Source organism: Choristoneura fumiferana, chromosome Z (assembly GCF_025370935.1).
Source record: "Choristoneura fumiferana chromosome Z, NRCan_CFum_1, whole genome shotgun sequence".
Lineage (NCBI taxonomy): Eukaryota > Metazoa > Arthropoda > Insecta > Lepidoptera > Tortricidae > Choristoneura > Choristoneura fumiferana.
The window spans coordinates 7,567,947-7,580,330 of NC_133472.1; the positions used below are offsets into that span (position 1 = coordinate 7,567,947).

Consider the following 12,384-nt stretch of genomic DNA (forward strand, 5'->3'; position numbering starts at 1 on the left):
AAGGGAATTTCTTAAAGCAACTAGTTATATTGAGCAGACTGATTACACGGGATGTGATTTGTGTTCCTCCATTCAAGAACTTTTACAGTTATTCACCACTTTACGTAAACATTTGGTTTAATCGTCTAAATTTCACCGTACATTTACTTGAATGATTGATGAACAGTGATTTTCCCTTTCGCGGTGACATTATATTCCGAAGAATATTAATTCCCCGGAGCTCGAGATCTGTTTGCAACTGCAGGGATGTAAAAGGATTTATTGTCGTTGCATCGGAGTGGAAAACAACAAAGAATGCAATTCATATTCCTCGGCTTTCACTGGGTCTTTACAGAAAGCAAGGAATTTTATCGACTTCCATTAAAAGAAATAGCGACTGTCATTGTTTTGTTATGATTTTCAACGACGTAGTGTTTACCGAGATTTTCAGAAAAGGAGAAGTTTATGTATTTTTTTCAGTAGGTAATGGTTTTTTCATCACACTTGCTTGTAAACAGTGTCAAAACATGCAGGCTACCTTGGTTGCAACCCCCCAAATAAAACCCTCGACCTTAATGTGCTTGTCATGAAACCCGTGGTCGGTAAATGAGTCATTGCGCGTACACATTTTCTTGTCATGAAGTCCAAGGTCGGTAAATAAGTCCGTGCCCGTACTGATGGTGCTGCGCGCGCTCCTGCTGCAGGACTACATGCACACGCGGCTCAGGCACATGCTGAGGGCGGGGGCGGGCGGCGCTGCCAAGAGCGCAGCCTATGGTATCGCCAATATTTGGAAGAATAATATTTATTCTTTCAGAAATATTAAATTTTACTCGCAAATGTAATGAAAAACTTTGTATGTCGCACGGACGGTACTAGAATTACGAACATCGACTCATTAAAGCCCTCAGTCGTTCGTAATTCCTTATTTACCGCCCTTAAGACACAATGTACTATTGTGACATGCTTGTTGTCACTAGTATCTTGATGTCCGCTAAACAACTGTTTGTGATGGGGTAGGTAAAATCGGTAAAACAAATAATTAGGATAAACAGGACTAATACGCATCTCTCGATACTAACGCCATCTAGCGATATTTCGCTTGTCAAGAAACGGTTTGATCCTCGTAATTTTGTTGAAAAGCATCGTGTGTAACTCTTTGTGCATTTACATGTATAGTTACACAATCGACCTCCTAAAGCTTTGGTTTCCTAGGATCAGCGTGCCGTCATATAGCGGACGTAATACAGCGGTGAATGAATGACTTCGGAAAGTTGTCTATGTAAACAAAATGGCGCGATTTCCTAGAGAGCGGTAGTTGACAACGCACACTTGTATCAAAATTAAATCGTACCTACTATTATAATGATTTCAATTTGTGTTTTTTCTTAATAAAAAAAAGTATTTAGTCGATTTCCTTATTACAAAAGGAGCTTCTTGCAATTTGAATATATGATTTCATAGCTACTTGAAAGCAGTTACTATTCTAATTCCGATGGCCTAGAACATCGCAGGATCCCGAAACGTGGAATATTGCGAACAGCACTCACGAATATAAAAAACCGGCCAAGAGCGTCTCGGACACGCCCAAAATAGGGTTCCGTAGCCATTACAAAAAATTAAGCAAGATTTTTCTAAGGATTTCTTATTTTGTACGGAATAATCTAAGTTTAGGTATATTTTATACCTTAGGCTGCTATTTACTCTTAAACTACTAATAATTCTCAAGAAAACTTAACCGTTATAGTTTTACTTGTAAGTTTGATATACTTACAACCATCCTGATTTTTTTTTTAAATTTCCACCCATCGGTTTAGGTTTTAGAGGGGGACGCTCGATTTTAATGAAAATTTGCACTTTAAAGTTGAATATTTTACAAACAAATCACTGAATCGAAAAATCGTCTTAGCAAACCCCCAATGGTTTTAAAATTCCTATCCAACGATACCCCACACTACAAGGTTGGATGAGAAAAAAAAACACCCCCACCTTACGTGTATGGGAGGTACTCTAAAAAATTCTTTTTTTGATTTTTTTTATTGTACCATTTCATCGGCATAGTTTACATATATCTTCGTGCAAAATTACAGCTTTATAGCTTTGATAGACTCTGAGAAAAGCCGCGGACGGACAGACAGACAGACAGACATGGCGAAACTATAAGGGTTCCGTTTTTGCCATTTTGGCTACGGAACCCTAAAAACCTGATATGAATTAAAAGGCGTTTTGTTGAAACCGATAGAAAATTCTTCGAGCGATGAGCGCACGGAAATACCGGTTCTCTTATAAATTTTTGAACACTCTGGGCCGCTCGTTGGAGTTCATTAATTACTCATTACTTCGTATAGGGATGATACAAAGTGGAGATACAGGATGTTCTCTAGAGACGTAAAAGCATTTAAGTTGTAAAATGTTCAGGGAGGTTATCTATTGATTTGCAAAAAAACTGTAAAATATATCAGGAGACCCACTGGCTCGTTTGCCATCCAGTCTAATAATAAAAAAATACTATGCCTTATCCGTGACTACATTTGTTTCTTTGGGTCTGGCAATCACTTAATGGAATCTTACTAAATTATCAATGGAATTACCAAGAAGTGCAAAGAAACTTCATTTACATTATATAAAGTGTGAAAATCATCCATATAAAAATTAATGTCTGACGCCTCTTTTTCTTCTTCTTTCTGCCTACGCTTAGCGGTTGACATTTCGAGATTTTACATTGCGTACAACCCGGTCCCGAGGGAATATCAGAGTTAAAATTAGACTGCGTTATTTTTGAGACCCAAATACGTACGACACCCGGATATACACAGGATCCGAGCGAACGCACAAAATTTCACTTCTATATCGACTTTGTTTCAGCTTGGGCAAAATGCTTTGGTATGTCTGTCCAGAAGTATAGTCGAGGAAACTGAATCACTTACCATTTAGTCTAATCATTTTAGTATAGACACTTTACGTCTATGGGAAGTACCCTAAAATTTTTTTTTTATTTTTTTATTATACCATTTTGTTGGCATAGTTTACATAAACTCGTATATTTGTGCAGAATTACAGCTTTCTAGCATTGATAGTCCCTGAGCAAAGCCGCGGACCGACAGAAAGAAAAACAGACAGACAGACAGACAGACATGGCGAAATTATAAGGGTTCCGTTTTTGCCATTTTGGCTCCGGAACCCTAAAAACGGTGCCTATTAGTGCCACCAGAGTCGAGGTCACGCACACAAGAACATGTCATGTACCTAATTACAGCGCGATTTTGACATTCACTCATTAATTTCATTCATTCTTCTGTTGTACAATCAGTTCTTCATGTAGCTGTGTGTGTAATCATTCACTTCAACTATCGTGGCAACCATTAATAGTTATATCAATGTAGCATTCAATAATGAGCTGACGTATCGAGAAGCTCGGCAACAACAATGATATATGCTGGTACGCCTCATTACCGGCACTGGACCGTATGTATGTACATATCAACAGATACGAGGGACTTTGCTTTGTTATTTCTATTAATATGAAGGACGAATCAGAGGAAATGTGAGCAGACACAGACATTCTGTACCACTACCATGAGTTTACAGTGACCGTACTCGATAGCGACGGCGTAAATTATTTGTAGAGGCGCTGTACAATTCTCCATACAAATAATTTACGCCGTCGCTATCAAGTACCGTCACTGTAAACTCATGGTAGTGTTACTGCTTGTTAACGCTTTATTATTTGACGATCGGATGGGCAAGTGGTTAGAGAACCTGACTATGAAGCTTAAGGTCCCGGGTTCGAGCCCCGGCCGGATCAGACATTTGTATGAATAATACGAATGTGTGTTCTTGGGTCTTTATGTATGTATTTATCTATAATAAGTATGTTTATTCGTTGTCTTGTACCCGCACAGCTACAAGCTTTGCTTAGTTTGAGACTATGTCAATCGGGTTCAAGTACCCCATGACATTTATTTTATTTTTATTTTGAACCGACTTCAAAAAAGGAGGAGGTTATTAATTCGGTTGTATTTTTTTTAAATGTTTGTTACCTCAGAACTCCATCATTTATGAATCGATTTGTTTTTCGACATGCTTCTACGCCGTTAACAATAGAATTGAGTTCAGATATTTTTGATAACATTTTTGCTCACATGTTTATGAACTCGACTGTACTGTACTGTACTGTACCACGATAAAGGAAGGCTGATTTAGAAAGTAGGCCTGTATCCAGCAGTGGGACAGTGGAACGTACATAGGCTGGTGTCGACGATCAATACGACTCAGTTTAATGTTATCTGGTCAGACTGATACATAGATTAAATCCACCTACAACAAGCCTCAATATTCCGTGTTACCTATATTTGCAGACACTTTTCATTGAGTTTGAGTGTTCTTATTGTGTCTAAGTTATGTAGTTTAAAAACTATAACCATTTTAGTAGAGTACATAAATCGACGATAACTTCTAAGAGCTTTCTAACTATACCTTAACTAGTTAAGCTAAATATATAGTTTTATAGGGTAAGTAAAATGTTTTATTGATAGAAACCTCGTCCATCTACAAAACATAAGTAAATAACTTTTGAAAGTGCATTTTCACACAAAAAGCAAAGAAATAAAACCCACAGAGTATTTCTCGTTGACACAGTACTATGAAACTTATCAACAAGTAGGGCCTTATAAAACAAGCAAAGAAAAAAAGAAAAATCATTAATAACCACCAAAAAATTACTTTGGTGTAGGAAGCCACAGTCCGAAGCATTTCGTTTTAATTCAACACGATACTTCCACGCGTTCTTTCGAAGAAAAAAGGTCTTGACAGAGAGACAGGCGGACAACGAACGAAGAATTTCTTTTTTTATTTTTGTAATACGGAACTGAATAGCAGTGTACACAAATAATACTAAAGATTAAATGTTTATCACTTTCAAAAAATGTTTATCAACAACAATATCTATACTTAGACAATCTATACAATTATAATAAAGCTTAGAGATGCACTGAGGAAGGATTTTTCCTAATTCTCACAGGATAGGGAAATATCTAAACTTTGTCTGTTTCTTTGTTTGTTGCAGGTACCTAATCTCTGAAACAACTAAGCTGATTTACGAAACATCTATTAGCAAAAGCTTTTTTAAAATCGATTCCCGGAATAATAGAAGCCTATTGTAATTCAGTCGCGGACATTGTAGTTTTCTATAGAATTCATTTATTCCTACCCCGCGGGAATTATCATATGTCACGTACGGTACGAAGTTGCGGGCAAAAGAACGTAGGTTTTCTAAAATTATACCGCCGAACATATGAAACAGGGGTTTAAAGTTTGTACGAATTATGATTAAACAATTAAATTCGAAATGTGCAAATATACCTAATCTTCCAAAAAATCAATTAAAACACGAAAATAGGATCGAAGAAAGTAAATCTGTCACCCCAAATTTAACGCGAGCAAAGCCGCAGCCAAAGGCTAGTTAGGTATAAAGAGGAACCTTATAGTTTACCCTAAATCGAACAAGTAAGTATTACGTTTTTAAAAACACAGAACCAATTATACAAACAGATTTTTATAAATTCAATCTTATAAAACCCTTTTTAAAGAAAAGTTATAAATACCGTAGGTATTATTGATTATGCTTCAAGGGATAATTTTAGAAGAAGTAATGTGTGGAGTACCTACATTGCACAGATCAATATTTTAGTTTCAATATTGAAAGGTTTGTATCAAATCTTTAAATATGAAAGCGTTGACGAAAATTATAATTGTTCGGCAATTTTAGTACAAACGAATTTCTGCTTTGGAAAATTATAAGTAAAGGAACGAACAACACTAAACTACCGTGAACTACTAACCGTCTAACCGAATATGGGCACGACTTTGTCCGAAACTCCATCTGTTATCTCACTTACGTCGGAACGTCAGATTCACAATACTATGAATACTATCGAAAGTCCTGCATTGTTCCTCTCATAAAAGCACAAATAGCACAGGTACCTCGACCTTTCCAAGATGGCCGCCGTCACAAAATATTATAGGATTACATTTTTTTTCACTATATTAGGTTATATAAAAGAACATGAATAAAAGAATGGAGTCACTTAAAATTATGCCAATCCAATATGGCCGCCATCACATTGGCGGTTTGCAATTTTTTTTTTCATATCATAACCCTTTCCAGCCTTTACTCTAAAAATCAAACAAATATGAGAAGAATATGTGTGCTAGCGAGCTGATAGCCGTGCGGGGCATTGTGACCGTAAAAGTAAAGGACGTGAGGTTATTGGCTGCATTCACGAGACCCTTACTTTAACGAATATTTACAACTTTGTCTGGCCTTTTTCCAAGCTTTTTAAAACTTGGACCGTTTGTTTGTAGGTATGTTTTATGTTTGTTAAGGTCTAAAGCAAGTTGAATTTCACCTATTCCTAGTAATCGGACTGACTTGAAATATGGTACGATCTACGTAGTTTAGATGATAGATAAAATAAGTACAGTCAACAAAAAAGTTTGTATTGTAAAATTAAAAAAACTTGTGTACTTTGTGGTCTGTATTTGTAAATGGTATCTTTCACAGAATTTATGATTCAAAACGAATTAGCGGCAAAACGATCAAGTACCTAGTCTCTATATTTAATGTTTGCTAAAACAACCTTTTTGTATTTTCGAAAAGTACAATAGTAGATTGTACAACAAGAGCAAAAAACGAGCCATTTTACCCGAGGCGTTCATATTGCCATCCGAGCCGGTGCGGCGAGGGTAGATAGACACGTCAAGGGGAAAATAGGTTTAATGCTCGAGTTTTACACTGCTTTTCACTTCGATGGCGAGGAAATGAAATAGCAACAGTGGAAACAATTGTTCACTTACTATGTACCTTTTATTGTTCATGCATTACTATATAATTATATATTTTTTTATTTCATTGATCTATTTTGATTGATTTGGTTGTTTTTTTTATATACATTAAAAACTATTAAAAAAAATGTAGAGACTTCTTGTTTGTGGCTGTTTTCACCTGACTGCCTTGGTCTTAGACGAAGATTTTATTGTATGCACTAGAGCATAAAAAGTAATTTTATGTCGCCTAGATCTAGCATAAATACGAACTTTACGAGCATGAGAAGTGAAAAGTACCTATTTTACATAATCATCCAAAAATGAACTTAAACTCTTAGAATGAAGGGTTTTGCGAATTCTGCTTAAAATGACTAAGTTTGTTGATTTATTTGAGGGTGATGCTATTTTGTTGACAAATTAAACTCAAATTGCGCCTGGTACTTAAAATTAATTGTTCTGGTTCGGGTCGTTATAGAGTTTTACAGCCTGTGGGAACATTGTGGAAAATTCGGATATCCATTGGGGTATTTTCCAGCAGAGTAGGTAATAAATTAATTTTGCAAAAACAAAAACTGTCAATTTTGACGGCATAGGGTTTTGCTTTTGGGTTTTTGGTTTTGTGAAGCCGTGGTGTTCTATTGGTTTGACCTCTAGCATTGCCTCTCAAGCAGGGGGTGTGGATTCGAGCCCAGGCTCGCAGCTCTGAGTTTTTCGGAATCTATGTGCGAAATTACATTTGAAATTTACCACGAGCGTAACGGTGAAGGAAAACATCGTGAGGAAACCTGCACACACCGGTGAAGAAATTTAATGGAATGTGTGAGGCTCCCAATCTGCACTGGGCCCGCGTGGGAACTACGTGGGTTCTGAGACTCCTCACTGGGACGTAATATAGGCCGAGGTGATGATGAGATGACGAGGGTTTTTGCTTTCTTATTATCTTTGGTCGTTTATTTGTCTTCTTTTTTATGTGTCTAAATATTTATTGATGATTATGTAAAAATTACAGATTTCACTCAATCTAATCTAGAATATGATTAAATGGGATTAAAAAACTAACATAAGTGCAAAAAAGAACGATTTTTTATTCGACTGGATGGCAAACGAGCAAGTGGGTCTCCTGATGGTAAGGGATCACCACTGCCCATAGACACCCGGAACACCAGGGGGATTGCAGATGCGTTGCCAACCTAGAGGCCTAAGATGAGATACCTCAAGTGCCAATAAGTAAGTAAGTAGTAAGTGTTATCTCTGGGAAAACTTTTACTATCAAGTTTTAGCCCGAGCAAAGCTCGGTCGCCCAGGTACTAGAAATATATAGAAAAGCAGCTGTAATTAATTGCAATTTGTTAGCTGTCGCTTTCAAAGACAACTAATCTAGTTAAACCAACAAACGTATATGGTTACTTAAAATGGCATCCGAATTTTTTGAGCTAAAAAAAGCCTAAATGTTCCTCAAAAATTAAAAGCCTGGTGCTACGCTTAGCCCATGTGAAGTAAACATTGCGGGGCTGCGATAGTAATAAGTTCATCAAACTGTTCATTCTAGCGCCGAAATATCATGCCAACTTCAAAAAACCGCTCATACCGCGATCACAAATCAGCCGCCTCTTATTGGACACCAGGATTTGTCACAGATCTGATAGGTGAGATAAATTATCACTCGGGAAAGGTACGCTCATGAATGATTTAACGAAATAAATAATTTATCGAGGCAATCTGAGCGGACTCTGTTGTGGAGGGAGTTTTATCGAAACCCGTCTGTTTGTAATGTTGTCCGTTTGTATATAACGAGAATGTTATTTGGTGTGCGTGCTGAGACATGTAATAGATTTACAAATCGCATTAATGTTATTAAATTGTAATTTTGTTCATCATCATCGTCCCAACCTATATCGACGACCGGATGGCCAAGTGGTTAGAGAACCTGACTACAAAGCTTGAGGTCCCAGGCTCAATCTCCAGCCTGGGAAGATATTTTGTATGAATAATACGAATGTTTGTCCTCGGGTCTTGGACGTTTAATATGTATTTAAGTATGTATTTATCTATATGTCAGCGGCCGATCGTAAAATCTGCCAGATCACGAAATTCCTAGGCATATTGTGAAATGACGCCATTTCATGAATTGGCTAAAAGTTGGCCAGGTAGGTATATCACAATGTGCCTGAGAAACAATACGGCAGATCGGTTAAAGCAACGCATTCGTCGATATATAAAGGTGCGACCAGACCGCTGCTTAAAAAACGGCGACGGTATACGGAATCGCAGTGACGCGTCGTATGCGCACCGTTTTTTTTCGCCGTAAACGTCACGACTTTTGTTCGGCAAAGACCTGACGTTTACGGCACGTCACTGCGATTCCGTATTTTAAGCAGCAGTGTGGACAGCATGCGATAAAAACGGCGCGTATACGGTGCGTCACTGCGATTCCTTGCCGTCACCGTTTTTTAAGCAGCGGTTTGGTCGCACCTTTAGCATGTTTATCCGTTGCCTATAGTATCCATAGTATATCCAAGCTGTGCTTAGTTTGTGACTAGGTCAATTGGTGTCAAGTGTCCCATGATATTTATTATTTTGCTAAAAGTGGCTCCAAAGCGGTAACGTTTCGTGTGCTCTGCCTACCCCATTTGGGAATACAGGCGTGACGTTTGTGTGCGTTGTGTGTGTTATATATGTCCCACTGCTGAGCAGAGGCCTCCTTTCAGAATGAGAGGGCTTGGACCGTATTTCCCGTACGGGCCCAGTGCGGATTAGAAATTGGGTAGGTAATTTTATTGCGTTAATATAACTTCGATCAATCACAATGGGCAATATATACAAAAACAAAGCGTGAACATCAATTATAACAAGTATGACTCAAAACCTAAAACCTATTAAGCAGTTTTTTCATAAACCTAGTACCTAAAGGAATAAGGAAAGATTTTGCGAAATGTCAACGACACAGAGTTCTAATCTGGAGAATGAGCTCGGGTAAAAGTTAGTAGCAAATATACATATAGAATGTTTACCTTGGGTGTTATCAAGATGCATACAATTAAAATGCGGTGAGCGCGCTTGGCTCCGAGCCAGCTCACCCGTAGTACTTGAGTTCAGTTTGTTGCTGTTTCAGCTGCACTAGCATATTTAGTGAAACTTTAACAGTGTTAACTTTACCTAACCTGAATCAAATTTTGAGTATGCATTTACTATTTTAAACTAGTTGTGACAGTCTAGTGGTTTCATCTTTCGTAAGTATGGCTTCTCTGGTAGAGGGTTGTGGAATCGAACCCTGACTCGCCTCTCTCCTTTTTTATTACAAGTTTTTATTTAGTTTCACCTGTCCCGTTGTTTGTCTGTCTGTCTGTAATCAAATCTTGCAAGTTAAATTCGACTAACTTCCAGTAGTTGGATTGACTTGAAATTTGGTATACTTATGTAAATTGCGTGACAATAATAATCTGGTAGTGATATCCTCGTAGTCCAGCCAGAATCGTCTCCACAGGACGGAACTCTTCAACGGTTAATGGCATCGACTTGAAATTAGGTATGAAAATGTATTTTGGGTGATACAAGTACAGTCAACAAAAAGTACAATTAATATTTTTTTTTTATTAATAAATTTTATCAAAAACTTATTTGGAATTTACTTACGAAATTAAGCTTGAAAACATCTTGAGGAGTCTTGGATATGGCTGCAAAACAATTCAAACATGTCAGTGGCGTGTGGTGTGGTGTGTGCATACCACATGGCATTTAATTTCGTTTGATACCTAATGGATCGGCGCACTCTGCCTGCGATAGATAATGCAGTCACCAACGGCCTCGCTCTTTAATTAATGGATATTAGGTACACGTGCACTGAATAGGGAGGTACAGTGCGCGTGCACTGCATAGAGATATAATTCATCCATCATCATCTCAGCCTATTTACGTCCCACTGTTGGGTACAGGCCTACTCTCAGAATGAGAGGGCTTGGGCCGTAGTTCCCACGCGGGCCCAGTGCGGATTGGCAACTTCACACATATCATTGAATTACTTACCAGGTGTGTGCAGGTTTCCTCACGATATTTTCCTTCATCTCAAAGCTCGTGGTAAATTTCAAATGTAATTTCGCACATGAATTTCGAAAAACTCAGAGGTGCGGGCCGGGGTTTGAACCCACAAACCTCTGCTTGAGAGGCGATGATAGGTCTAACCACTAGGCCACCACGGCTACCCGAGAGATAATTGTTTCTCAAAACTGGGAATTGGCGGTATTCTAAAATTGGTGAGGGAACTTACAGAAAGTTTGCATGACTGAATTACTTTACTTGCCCTCGACTTTGCTTGTTTGCACCATTACATTCGACAGTAGAGCTAAAATTCCGGGATTTTATTAAATTCCCATAGGAATCCTCAATAATTACTTGTTTTATTTAAGTTATATGGTATAATAATCACCAGCACAAAATTTCCAGTCAGCTAAACTTAATTATTAAGATAAATATTTACATTGTCTCATTTTATATGCCTACCTATATCTATTCTGTTGGTAGGTAGGTATATCTATCTATCTATATAAATAAAAAATAATCGTAAAATGTGTTGCTAAGCGCAAAACTCGGGAATGGCGGGACCGATTTCGCTAGTTATTTTTTTGTTGTGTTTGTTATTGCCAGGAGAAGGTTTTTACGAAAGAAAATTTGGAAAATTACAACGGGGGCGAAGCCACAGGCAACAGCTAGTATTTGAATAAAAATAGCGGTATCGGTTAATTTCGCAACTAACGTTAGGCAACCTGATTCATTTCGCAAATTCTAAAACTGTAAATATTTCAGGATTTAAATATTTCTGGGCCATCGTGTTGCCCATTAGGTTAGGTTAGTTTTATAAAAATCATGAAATATTTACAGTTTCAGAAATATTAAACAGTTGGGAAATGAAAAGTTGCGAAATGAAACAGGTTGCCAAACGTTTTTCGCAACACATTAGCAAACCAAAAATAGCCTCTGAGTTCAGTAGTGCACCACCCCATCTCTTCCCGTGGGTGTCGTAAGAGGCGACTAAGGGATAAACCGTAGGATGGGCATCGGCGTCCTCCGCGAACTATCTAGTAAACAAGTAACTGCGGTCGCCAACCCTCCTGCCAAGCGTGGCGACTAAGGCATTTTCCCCCCAAAAAAAGCCTTGGGGAGGCCTATGTCTAGCAGTGGACGTCTTTCGGCTGACACTTAAACGCACTAGTAAACTTTCACGTTAATCCATACTAATATTATAAAATGTGAAAGTGTGTGTGTTTGTATGTTTGTCGGTCTTTCCCGTCGAAACGGAGTGACAAATCGATGTGATTTTTGGCATATAGATAGTTTATGGGTCAGAGAGTGACATAGGCTACTTTTTATCCCGGAAAAAGCACAGCTCCCGAAGGAACAGCGCGCGATAACCGAATTCCACGCTAGCGAAGCCGCGGGAAAAAGCTAGTATCTAATAATAGAAAGATTAAGACAAAACTTTATTAACACCTCTCTCTTCAAAAACACGATCACAAACATTGATTGCAAGATAAACAAGTAAGTCACAAGTTAGTATTCAATTTAGCGACAGAAGTATTGATCTTT

The 12,384-nt window shown here is 37.9% G+C and overlaps 1 protein-coding gene across 6 annotated transcripts in view; it reads left to right on the forward strand.

Moving 5' to 3' along the window:
- The window catches only part of LOC141445385 (GTPase-activating Rap/Ran-GAP domain-like protein 3), a 324,516-nt gene that overhangs the window by 82,023 nt on the left and 230,109 nt on the right, over positions 1–12,384 (forward strand). The window lies entirely within an intron of this gene.